This window comes from Echinops telfairi, unplaced genomic scaffold, assembly GCF_000313985.2.
Source record: "Echinops telfairi isolate 266 unplaced genomic scaffold, ASM31398v2 ScPeMD7_23;HRSCAF=83, whole genome shotgun sequence".
Lineage (NCBI taxonomy): Eukaryota > Metazoa > Chordata > Mammalia > Afrosoricida > Tenrecidae > Echinops > Echinops telfairi.
The window spans coordinates 78,279,446-78,291,613 of NW_022103920.1; the positions used below are offsets into that span (position 1 = coordinate 78,279,446).

At 39.0% G+C, this 12,168-nt stretch overlaps 1 pseudogene; it reads right to left on the bottom strand.

Moving 5' to 3' along the window:
* Positions 1–9,313: 9,313 nt before the first annotated feature.
* LOC115869250 lies at positions 9,314–9,409 on the bottom strand (annotated as a pseudogene).
* Between the last annotated feature and the right edge of the window lie 2,759 nt (positions 9,410–12,168).

Sequence of the window (12,168 nt, forward strand, 5' to 3'; positions counted from 1 at the left end):
AAACAAAAAAAACAAACAAACTCATTGCCATTGAATCTATTTGGACCCCCAGTCATCCTACAGGACAGAGAACTATCTCATAAGATTTCCAAAACCGTAATCTTGTGATCTTCACAAAAGCAGACTACCGCATCTTTGAAGGAACTGGTGGGTTTGAACCACAGACCTTTCAATGACCAGCCAAGCACTGAACCACTGTGCCACCAGTGCTCCTCCATAAAGAGTATTAATTACTTTTTCTCTTATTGTTGAAAAAATACAGAGAGTGCAGCATAGGTCCAGTCAATATTTTTCACGTTCTATTCAACGAACCAATTACATAATCATGTGTGCAAACATCACCAATATCTGTTGCCAAATTGTCTGCCTGTGTAAACAAAAACACAATAGTATCTGAACAATGATTTTCTATGTTTCCCAAACCTCCACCCACTGGCAATCATTAATACACACTAGTCTCTATTCCTTTGACTCTTCCAGGCATTTCATATTCATGAAATAATGTTTGTATTTCTGTGATTAATTTCACTCATCCTAATGTTTTTAAGGCCCCTCTATTCTGTGTCACATATTAGGACTGCATATCTCTTTATTGTCTTTTACTAGAATGCAATTTGATTAACTCTGTCCCCCAAAATTCATTCTAAATTATAGAAACATTCACTATTAACTTCTTATAAAAATAGAGGCATGTAAGAAAGAAACACTCGCCTAGTTGATTTTTCCACCACATGAACTATTAAAGCCCTCTAACTCATGGCCAAACGTAAGCAAATAGTGATCAGACTGTAAAAAAAAAAAAAAAAAGGACATAGGCAGTCAGCCTGCATATTTAAGGTGACAGCTCTATTGGCTGACAGCACATTTGTTGTGTGAGTCAAGTCAATATCGACAAGTGACAATGACATAACAAAATGCCTAATCACTAACAAATGGTAAGAGTTTTATCTAGTTGCAGCCTGAAGAAGTCATTTTTTTTAAAAAAGAACACAACAAAATAAGTCTAGAAATATGCAAGTAACACCTGGGCAGAGTAGCGAAGAACCAAATACTTGGAGAACTATGTTGGTTAAAGCACTCCTTCACTTCACTTGTGATCTGGGAGATTTTGCTTAAACTGTCAAAAACATTTTCACTAAATCGGGATGCTGTTGTAAAGAATGGAGGCCAAAAGAACTCCTGTTTTAAAATTTAGACTCAGGGTATATCATCAAATCCACCTTGTGTTCCTCTGGCTGGCTTCTTGCTGACTCTTGTTTCTAGCTCAACCTCTATCCTCCTTGTTAAAAGTCTGCCCTTTGAACCCACCACCCAGTTGTTGACAAAATATATAAGGCAGCACCTACAGTTATATGGACCTCTCAAACCCTCCCAACATGAGAAAGTGCTATTTTCCCATTTAATATGCTGTGGGTCATTGAATAGTATTTGTCATCTTGTCACGTAATAAGAATGACGCTCACAGTGTTGAAATACACCGTTAGGAAACAGTCTCTATGGATATGAACACAGTCACGGGGCTGCAGCCTTCATCATGCCAGCCATGAATGTTCTCCTTAACATGTACCATTTCAATGTGATCTGTCACAAGGGTCAAGTTCACACCAGAACAATCTACCCTTGGGAAAGCCAAAGGCATAATTGGATTGCATCTGCATGCCTTTAACAATATGCTCCTCAGACACATGAAATAGCAAGAAAATTTTGCTGAGCATTGCATTCTTTAAGGGGAAAACAAGTAGTTTTATTTGTTTGGTTGGTTTTGTTTTTATGTAGACAGTTGTCATGGAACGGGGGTCATAATATAGAGGTACAAAAATCCAAAAGGTGCAGATTGAGAACCTGGCTACAGGAAAGAGCTTAGGCTCAGTGAGGTCACTAAGCTGGTGCATAATTACTTTGCAGATACTAAAAATGAGTGTCTACAAAGTAATTATGCATTGTTTCAACAAAATGTATTAATTGCAATAAAAATATCCCTGCAATTAGTTGTAACAACAAACTCATTTTCATAACCTCAGTTTACATGTATCAATATACCTAAAAGGCTCAACTCCACTTGTTTGTCAGTTTGTCATACTGCGGGGACTTGTGTGTTTCTGTGATGCAGAAACTATGCCATTGATAGTTCATCACATATCATCAGCCATGAACAAGTCTCTGTGGCACTTCCAGACCAAGAACAGACTGGTAAGAAGGACGAGGTGGCCCACTTATGGGCAATTAGCCACTTAAAACCTTATGAATGGCAGCAAAACACTGTTAGATATATAGTACCAGAAGATGAACCCCTTGCGTTGGAAGACACTCAAAATATGTCTGGGAAAGAACTGCCTCTCAAAGTAGAATTGACCTTAGTGGCATGGGTTAAGCCATGTTTTCAGGACATTCATGTGCTGATGGGGCATGACACAAAATGAAAGGAAACACTTGCAAACATCCATTAACTAGAGCATGGAGAGTTCAAAGAATGAATCCAGGGAAATTGGAAGTAATCAAAAGGGAAACAAAATGCATAAAAATGGATATCCTAGATAATCTCATGGTCTACTATGGCAGATGGCTAATTTAAGAGTAATGACATCACATTAATCAGCAAAAAGAATATTTCAAGATCTATCTTTAATAGAATAATATCTATATGCCAACAAGGAAGACCGATTAATACAACTGTTACTTTAAGTTTATACACCAACCACTAAGGCAATAATGAAATCTAAGAATTCTTCTAACATTTCAGTCTGAAATTGATCAAATGTGCAATCGGGATGTGTTGATAATTATTGGCAATTGTCATGCAAAAGCTGGAAACGAGGAGGTAGATGGATCAATAGAAAAGATGCCTTTGTGATAGAAATAAAGCTGGAAATTGCAAGATCCAATTTTGAAAGACCAACAATTTCTTCATTTCAAATACCTTTTTTCAACACCATAAACTGCAACTGTACAAGTGGACCTCACCAGATGGAATATACAAGAATCAAGTTGACTGTATCTCTGGGAAAAGACTATAGAGAAACTCAATATCATCAGCCAAAATGGCCAGGCCCAACTGTGGAACTGACCATTAATGGCTCATATGCAAGTGAAGTTTGAAGTTGAAGAAAACGTTAAAAGTTCATGAGAACCCAAATATGACCTTGAGTATATCCAATCTGAATTTACAGACCATCTCAAGAACCAATGTGATGTATTGAACACTAGTGATTAAAAACCAGTTGAGTTATGGAATGACAAAGAATACCACACATGAAGAAAGCAAAAAGTCATTTAAAAGACAGAAAAAAGGAGAAAAAGACTAAAGTAGATGTCAGACAAGACCTTCAAACTTGCTTTTGGAACATGTTGTTGCTAGATGCCATTAAGTTGACTCCAAACCATAGCAGCCCTGTGCACAACAAAACAAAGCATTGCACTGCCAAGACTGTCCTCACAATTGTTCCTACACCTGAGCCCATGGATGCTACTACTGTGTAAATACAGATAGTCAAGCATCTTCCTCTTTTTCACTATCCCTCCACTTTACCCAACATGATGTCCCTTTCCAGGGACTGGCCTCTTTTGACAAAATGTCCAAAGTATGTAAAACAAAGTCTTGTTATCCTTGCCTCGAAGGATTACCCTGATCGTACTTCTTCTAAGATAGCTCTGTTTGTCCTTTTAACAGTCCATGGTATTTTCAATATTCTTCTCTGGCACCATAATTCAAATGCAAATATTCTTCTATATTCTTCCTTATTCAATGTCCAACTTTCACATGCATGTGGAGAATACCATGGCATGGGTCAGGCACACCTTAGTTCTCAAAGAAGCACACCATTGACCTAGAGGATAGCCAGGCAAACTTCAACAAATGGGAAAGCCAATCAAATAAGATAATCAGAGAAGCTGAAGAAAACCTGAGAGCAATGTCTGATGCTATATAGAGGAACATTAGACTAATTGGACTACTGGACCAAGACACAACGATGAAGTCAGCAGCAGAAATAGCGAGGAAGTTCTTAGAGGAAAACTTCTCCAGCTTAATGAATGAAAACTAGGTAACCATTCAGGAGGCCAAAAGAACACCAACTAGACTGAATCCCAAGAAAAAGTTAACAAGGTATATGATGGTTAAAATCTCCTCCTTTGAGGAAAAGAAGAAAATCCTAAGAGCAGTTAGGAGAAAAAGTGCAGTCACCTATAAAGGAACCCAAATAAGAATATGGCCAGACCTATCACCAGACACTATGAAAAAGAAGAGTGGAATGACATATTCTAAATATTGAAGGAAAATAATGCAAACCCAAGAATACTTTATCCAGGCAAATTATCTATGAAGATAGATGGAGAAGTAAAAGTCTTCCCAGACAAGAAAAAACTCAAAGAATATGTTAAAAGAAAACCAGCCCTACAAAAGATCCTTGCTGACCTAGTATGGGCAGGAGAACAACACTCACCAAGCACAAATAAGAGACACACAAAACAACTCCACCAGAGGGCAACAAAGAGAAAACAACAAGATAGCATTGGTTTAGTGGTGGAAAGAAGGCAAAAATTAAACACACACACACACACGCGCGCGCACATGTATACCATAACACACTGATAAGAAAGGGAGGTAGGAAAACACCCAACACAAAAGGTACAAGATGACATTATAGATTCCACAAATGGATGTAATAACCCTGAATATCAATGAACTGAACTCTGGCATTAAAAGGCAGAGGCTAGCAGACTGGCTTGTAAAAAAACCATTAATCTGCTGCCTACAGGAGACATATCTCAAGATTAGAGACAAAAATGGGCTGAGAATCAAAGGCTGGAGATAAAATATACCAAGCAAGTGATAAGGAAGGGCACTATATAATGCTCAGCGGAACAGTAGACCAAGAACCAGTAAGCATAATAAATATAAACATGCCCAATCAAACACTACAAAAAAAGAAATTATAGACTCAACAATTATATTAGGTGACTTTAATACACCACTCTCTGAGAAAGGCAAATCACAGGGAAAGAAGCTTAACAAGGAGGCTAGAGTTCTAAACATTACAATTAGAGGACTTGACCTGATAGATATTTTCAGAGCTCTCCACCCAAATGCCAAAAAATCACATTCTTTTCAAGCCCCATGTGCCTCATGTGCCTCTTACCATACAACCCAGCAATCCCCCTACTGAGCATACTCTCAGAAGAGGCAAGAAGCAAACCATGGCCATACATCTGCACTCCAATGTTCATCATGGCACAGTTCACAATCTCAAGGGTTGGAAACAACCCAAATTTCCATCAAAATAGATTTTAAAACTGAGGTACATACATATAATGGAATACTACACATCCCTAAAAAGCAGCGATGAATGCATGAGGCACATCAGGCACATGGGGAGAATTGGAGGAAATTATGTTAAGTGAAGTAAGCCAAGCACAAAAGGACAAGTACAACATGAGTCCACTGAGGTAAGCTTAAAAATTCAAAAGGGACATCCGGGAAAAGCTGCTACTATATACATACTTTCCTGGGGTGAGCTCCAGGTAGATACATATGGTAGTCAACTAAAAAGGAGGGGGAAAGGAAGAAGAAGAAGGAGAAGGAGAAGAAGAAGAAGAAGAAGAGAAACATGGGTAGCCAGGGCACTAACTCCCCCAAGGGGAGGGTATCTCCACAGGGAGAGGGAGAGAAGAACTTCAACCCGGTGCACCCAGACGTGAATGCAACATACCGGCACAAAGCAGGGAACCAATAGAAAGGTTTATGGGGCCGGCCCCAATCCCAACTATGTGCTGTGCCCCCACCCACCTCCCCACCCACCCAAAATGCACTTCAGAGGACAGCACTGAACCTACAATCAGGGGTGTGTCTGATCAGAGCACACAGGAGCAAACAAAGAGGCAAGGAGAGTGGAACACATCCTCACCCACCAAGCCCCGAGGACAATATTCCTGCTCAGAGCAGCCAATGCACAGAGAAGACCATAGGGCCAGCCCCACCATGAGAGACAACATCCCTCACTGACCCATAGCGCTATGGGGGACAACACTGGAGACACAGTGCAGGAATTGTGCCCGATCTGATCCCCCAAAACCAGGGCAAAACACTAAGGGCATGCATGCAACAGAGCAGGAAAGGGAGCACCAAGTCTCCAAAGAAGGATGTTTACTTGTTTTTTATGGACTAGGCAAAGTAATTTGACTTTGTGGATCATAATAAACTATGGATAACCTTGTGAAGAATGACAATTCCAGAACATCTAGTTCTGTTTATGTGGAAACTGTACATGGACCAAGAGGCAGTGGTTGAAATGGAAAAAGGGGATCCTGCATGGGGATAGTTTCATAGTTGCATCATTTTACCATATTTGTTCACTCTTGCAGATAGTCTAAGAAACTGGACTATGTAAAGAAGATCGCAGCATCAAAATTGGAGGAAGGCTCATTAACAGCCTTGGTTATGTGGACGATACAACTTGCTTGCTGACAGTCAAGAGGACCTGGAGCCCTCACTGACAAAGATCAAAGACTACAAACTTTAGTATGAATTGTAACGCAATATAAAGGAAACCAAAATCATCACAACTGGACCAACAGACAGCATTGTGATAAGCAAGAAAAGATTAAATTCCTCAAGGATTTCATCATGCTTGGATCCACAATCTATGCTCATGGAAGCAGCGGACAAGAAATCAAATGACGTACTGCATTGGGGAGATATGATGCGCAAGACTTCTATAAACTGTTGAAAGGCAACAATATCAGTTTGAGGACTAAGATGGGCCTAACCCAAGTCATGTTATTTTCAGTTACCTCATATACTTGAGAAAACTGGACAAGGAATAAGGAAGAATGGCTGCATTTTAATTATGATGTTTGAGAAGAATACTGGCTCAATTTGTTAGAAGAATTAACAATTCTGGGTTGAATGTCAGAATATTCCAAGGATGACGAGACTTTATGTCATATTCTTTGGACATGTAGCAGGAGATGGTAAAAGGACATCATTTTCAGTAACATAGATGGTCAGTGAAAAAGAAGCCCCTCAATGAGGTGGGATGGCACGGGGGCTGCGCCAATGGGCTCAAACATAAAGACAATGATGAGACTGGCACAAGACTGGGCAGTGTTTCATTCTGTTGAACACAGGGTCACTAGGAGTCAGAGCAGACTTGACCTGATTAACAACTGCAACAATAAGGCTAAACTATGTGAAAGTGCTTTTTAAACCTTCTAAGGCACTCAAATCCGAGTTGTCATTATTATACAGTTCTATTGATGCCTCAAGTCACATAGTTTCAGCTCATACTGTTATTTTCTTTATATCGTTTGTATTTATAATCACTGATTTTTTGGTCACATTTTCTAGTGTTTTAGCTACAATAATTTAGTCACTAGTACTTGTGAACCTTTGTACGTAACTATTTTGAGAATTAATTAGTAATGACAGGAAAATAATGAGAAAAATTTTAAGTTTTCCTAAGGGGGAAGGTATGCTTTGTTGCTGTCCCATATGCCTCCGATACAAATAAATTTGTAATTAATAATGTGGCAATTTGATGTAGGAAAATTTTACAAAACAATTTTTTATAGTATTCATGTAATCTAAGACATTTTATACTGAAACAACTGATCACTAAATTTATCCAAATGATTCTATTATTGTCTATTATTAAAATAGACAATAAACATGTGCAACAATTATTGATTATATACCTATATACTTGTGTATAAGGGAAGTATTTCAGCACATTTTTTAATGCAATTTTTGTGGTAAAATTAGGTGCCTTAGCTGCTATTCAGGTCGGCTTATACTTAAGTATATACAGTAAGTCTTTAATAACTAAATTGGGAAACAGTTTAAAACATGAAGTGGTGACTGTTGTTTCTTGAATCAAGTTTAGACATATAATGGATTTTAAATGCAAGGTTTAAAATTTTTTCTTTAGGTCATCTCTGTCATTCAAAGATATACTGGATTTTAATAAAATTTGAATGATTTAAATTTGAATTATGGCTTAAAAATAGAGATACATTCAAATTCACACTTAATAGAATGAGCATGTGCAATAGATAGTACATGCTAACAATGTACATGATAACAATATTTTCTAATTGTTATTTAAAATTGCTAATTTCCTTCTTTTATTATTCAGAAATATTTTGTCATGCCATTTGGAGGCATAAGTCAAAAAAGTTAAGTGGATGCCAGCAAAGCAAAGCATAAGGGGCAAGAATTAAATCACTCAAAACATTTGCTGGATCCAGGCTTCCATATGTCAAAAGAGCAGATGATGGCCAGAGTTCATCAAAAGACACTGCTCTACTGTCTCCCCCTGACACAGCTGAATCTTCTGATGATAGCGTGCCTCCTGTGGAAGAGCTAAGAGTAGAATGGCAGAATTTGAAGCATAAGAAAGTGCTGAAAGAGACTCAAGGGCATAATACTGCAAATGAAATAAGTGACATCAAAGAGAAAATTTTGGAAATGAGTATTATGTTCCCTTCCGGGAGATACAAATTCCAGATGGTCTTCAGGTTAAATTCAGCACACCGAGCAGTCCCTCCTTTCAGAACAAAGCTGGGCCTTTCTTTCAGTGTTGTATCAAGGCAAGGTGCAAAAGCAATGAGTGATGTGTGCCAGCTTTCAAAAGAGTGATTTTTGAAGGTGATGCCAAATGGTAAAAAATGCTGTGGTCATGGATGGTTTACTCACTTCTCAGCAAGGATTTGTACTGTTTCTGCTGTATTTGCCTCCAGTACTACAGATTTAACATTCAAATTTGTGGTTGGGGTTCAGGAGTGGTAGACACGGATCCTGAAAGTACATAATGATGAGACATCCGAAGAGCACTTACTTTGCCCTTAATACATAGAAAGCATTGGCAGCAGGACTGAGGCTACCCCAAACCACTGACAGCCAAACTATTGCTTTGATTAAAATGGAGAGTAAAAGGCAAAGGGACATCTTGGAAATTGTTTTATAGCACATTGTTTTTTATCCAGCAGAATTGGAATTTTGTGGTCAAACTTTCTTGAGAGGAGTGAGATATTTATAAAATATCTACTGCTGAAATAGACTTAATGAGATTAAAGTGGAATACATGTGTGCTAGGCCTGGTTGACTAGAGAAACAAATCCAGAGACACTCATATGCTCATATGTGTAAGCAAAAGTTTTATATCAGCCCTGCCCAGATCAAGTCCATAAGTCCAATACTAGTCTATAAACCCAATACTAGTCCATATGTCCCTCTTCAGACTCATGCAACCACATGCAATGATGCTGAATGCAGGAAGATCACAGGCCGGTGGGTGCAGAGTCTTGGGGATACAGTGGTAAAAATATGGAATGCTTCAGGAATTTGCATGTCAGCACAGGGGCTATGCTAATCTCTGCATCGTTCTGATTTCAGTGGAAGCACCACAAGCAAATCTCATGATGGCTCTTCAACAGGAAAGTGAAGGTAGAGAGAGAGAGGCAGGCCCACCTCCAAAGAGCCATTTATCTCAGTCGCACCTCCAAATGAGGTCATCAAGCTGCAACCCGATTGACAGGCTAAACCCCACCCATATCTTCTTATGGGTGCCATGTTGGCACAAAAAAACCTAACTATCACAAGATGGAAACTTAAAGTATTATCTCTTATCGTACACCAAACATTCAGTATGGGTTTATAAGTGTCTGTCAATGCATGAGAAGCTTGTCAAAGACCTAAAGTCTGCAACGTACCTTGAGGATCATGTTCAACAGCACACCTGACTTGCCACAGACTGACAAGACATCAAAGTAATCAGATGTGTAAAAGTCAACAATATTGTTGTTGTTGTTGTTGTTAAGTGCCATCAAGAAGGCTCCAGTCCATCGCATCTATGCACAACAGAGCAAAACACTGCATGGTCCTGTGTCATCCCCACAATTATTCCTACATTTGAGCCCATTGATGGAGCCACTGTGGCAATCCATCTCTTTGAGAGCCTTCCTCTTTTTCACTTCCCCTCCACTTTATCAAACATGGTGCCTCTCTCCAGGGACTTGTCTCTCCTGACAATACTTCTGAAGTATGTAAGAAGTCTTGCCATCCTTGCCTCTAAGGAGGATTCTGGCCTTACTTCTATTACAGATCCGTTTGTCCTTTTAGCAGACCATAGCATCTTCAATATTATTCTCCAGCACCACAATTCAAATGCATGTTCTTCTACAGTCTGCCTTATCCACTGTCCAACTTTCACATGCATATTATGCAAAGGAGGATACCATGTCTTGTGTCAGACACACATTAGTCCACCACAAAGAAGCATCCTTACGCTTCAATACTCTGAAGAGGTCTTGTGCAGCAGATTTACCTAATGCAAGACGTCTTATGCTCTCTTGACTACTGTTTCCATACACATTGATTGTGGAACCAAGTCTGACAAAATCTTGACAACTTAGGCCTTTCTCCATTGATCATGATGTTACCTATTGGTAAGTTGTGAGGATTTGGGTCTTCCTTATATTGAGTTGTAATCCATACTGAAGGTTACAATCCTTGATCTTCATCAGCAATGGCTTCAATTCTTCCTTACTTTCAGGAAGCAAGGTTGTGTTATCTGCATACCACAGGTTGTTAATAAGCCTTCATCCAGTCCTGATGCCAAAATCCTCTTCATATAATCATATAATCTTCTCTGTTGACTTGCTCAGCATATAGATGGAACAAATATGGTTAAAGGATACAACGCTGACACACACCTTTCCTGATTTTAAACCATGGAGTATTCTGTGGTTCTATTCACACAACTGCCTCTTGAGCCATGTAAAATTTCTGAATGAGCATATTGAAGTGTTCTGGAATTCCCTTTCTTCTCAAGGTTATCCACCATTTATTATGGTCCACATAGTCAGGTGCCTTTGCATGGTCAGTGAAACATAAGCTTACATCTTTCTGGCATTCTCTACCTTGAGCCCAAACCCATCTGACATCAACAATGTTCTACATCCTCTTCTGAATCTGGCCTGAACTTCTGGTAGTTCCATATAATGTACTGCTACAACCATTGTTGGATGATCTGAAGCAAAATTTTACTTGTGTGCGATATCAATAACATCATGTTATAGTTTGACCATTCTGTTGGGTCACCTTTCTTTGGAATGGGCACAGATGTGGATCTCTTCCAGTCAGTTGGCCAAGTAGCTGTCTTCCAAATTTCCTGGCTTAGACATGTGAGTGCTTCCGGTGCTTCTTCAACTTTAAGAAACATTCCCATGGATATTCTGTCAATTCCTGGAGTCTTGCTTTTGGCTAATGCATTTATTGCAATTTGAACTTCTTCCTTATTTTCACTGCCTCTCCACTTTACCCAGCATGATGTCTTTTCCCAGAAACTGGTCTCTCCTGACAATATGTCCAAAGTATAGAAGACTAAGTCTTGCTAGCCTTACTGTTCAGTGGCACTCCCCATACTTCTTCCAAGGCAGACCAGTTTGTCCTTTAGCAGTCAACGGGACTCTCAATAATTTTCTCCAGCACCACAATTCAAATGCATTGATTCTTCTTACATCTTCTTTATTTAATGTCCAACTTTTGCATTCATATGAGACCATGGAAAATATTCTCCACCACTGAAAAAGAGTTAAAATTATTTACTGCTAAACTGACCACTTTCTATAATGAGATAACCTAAAGTGATCTTTGAGGAGCCCTGATGACTTACTGGTTACACATTGGGCTACTAACTGCAAGGTGAGCAGTTTGAAACCACTAGCCACTGGAAACCACCTAGCCATCCTGTGAGAGAAAGACAGGCCTTTCCACTCCTATAAACAGTTAGTCTTGGAAACTTACAGGGGCAATTCTGCCCTGTCTTATAAAGTCTCTATGGGTCAGCATTGACTTGATAGCAGTGAGTTTTGTGTTAAACTAACTTTTTAATATTTTATAGAACTATCAAGAAATATCCATTTTTAATAGAAATATCAAGACTAAAAGGTATCTGCAAGCAGTAGAGATTGATCAGGAAGGAGGCAAAGCCTGAGCAACATTAGACATTTTGACATTCATAGTTGAATGGAACTTGGTAGACTCTCTCCGAACCCTTTTACTAAGCTTCTACATATTTCTGATATCTACGTGCCTACAGTTTCATGTAGAAACCCTAATGGTGTAGTGGTTATGAGTTAGGCTATTAGCTGAAGGTCAGCAGTTCAAATCCA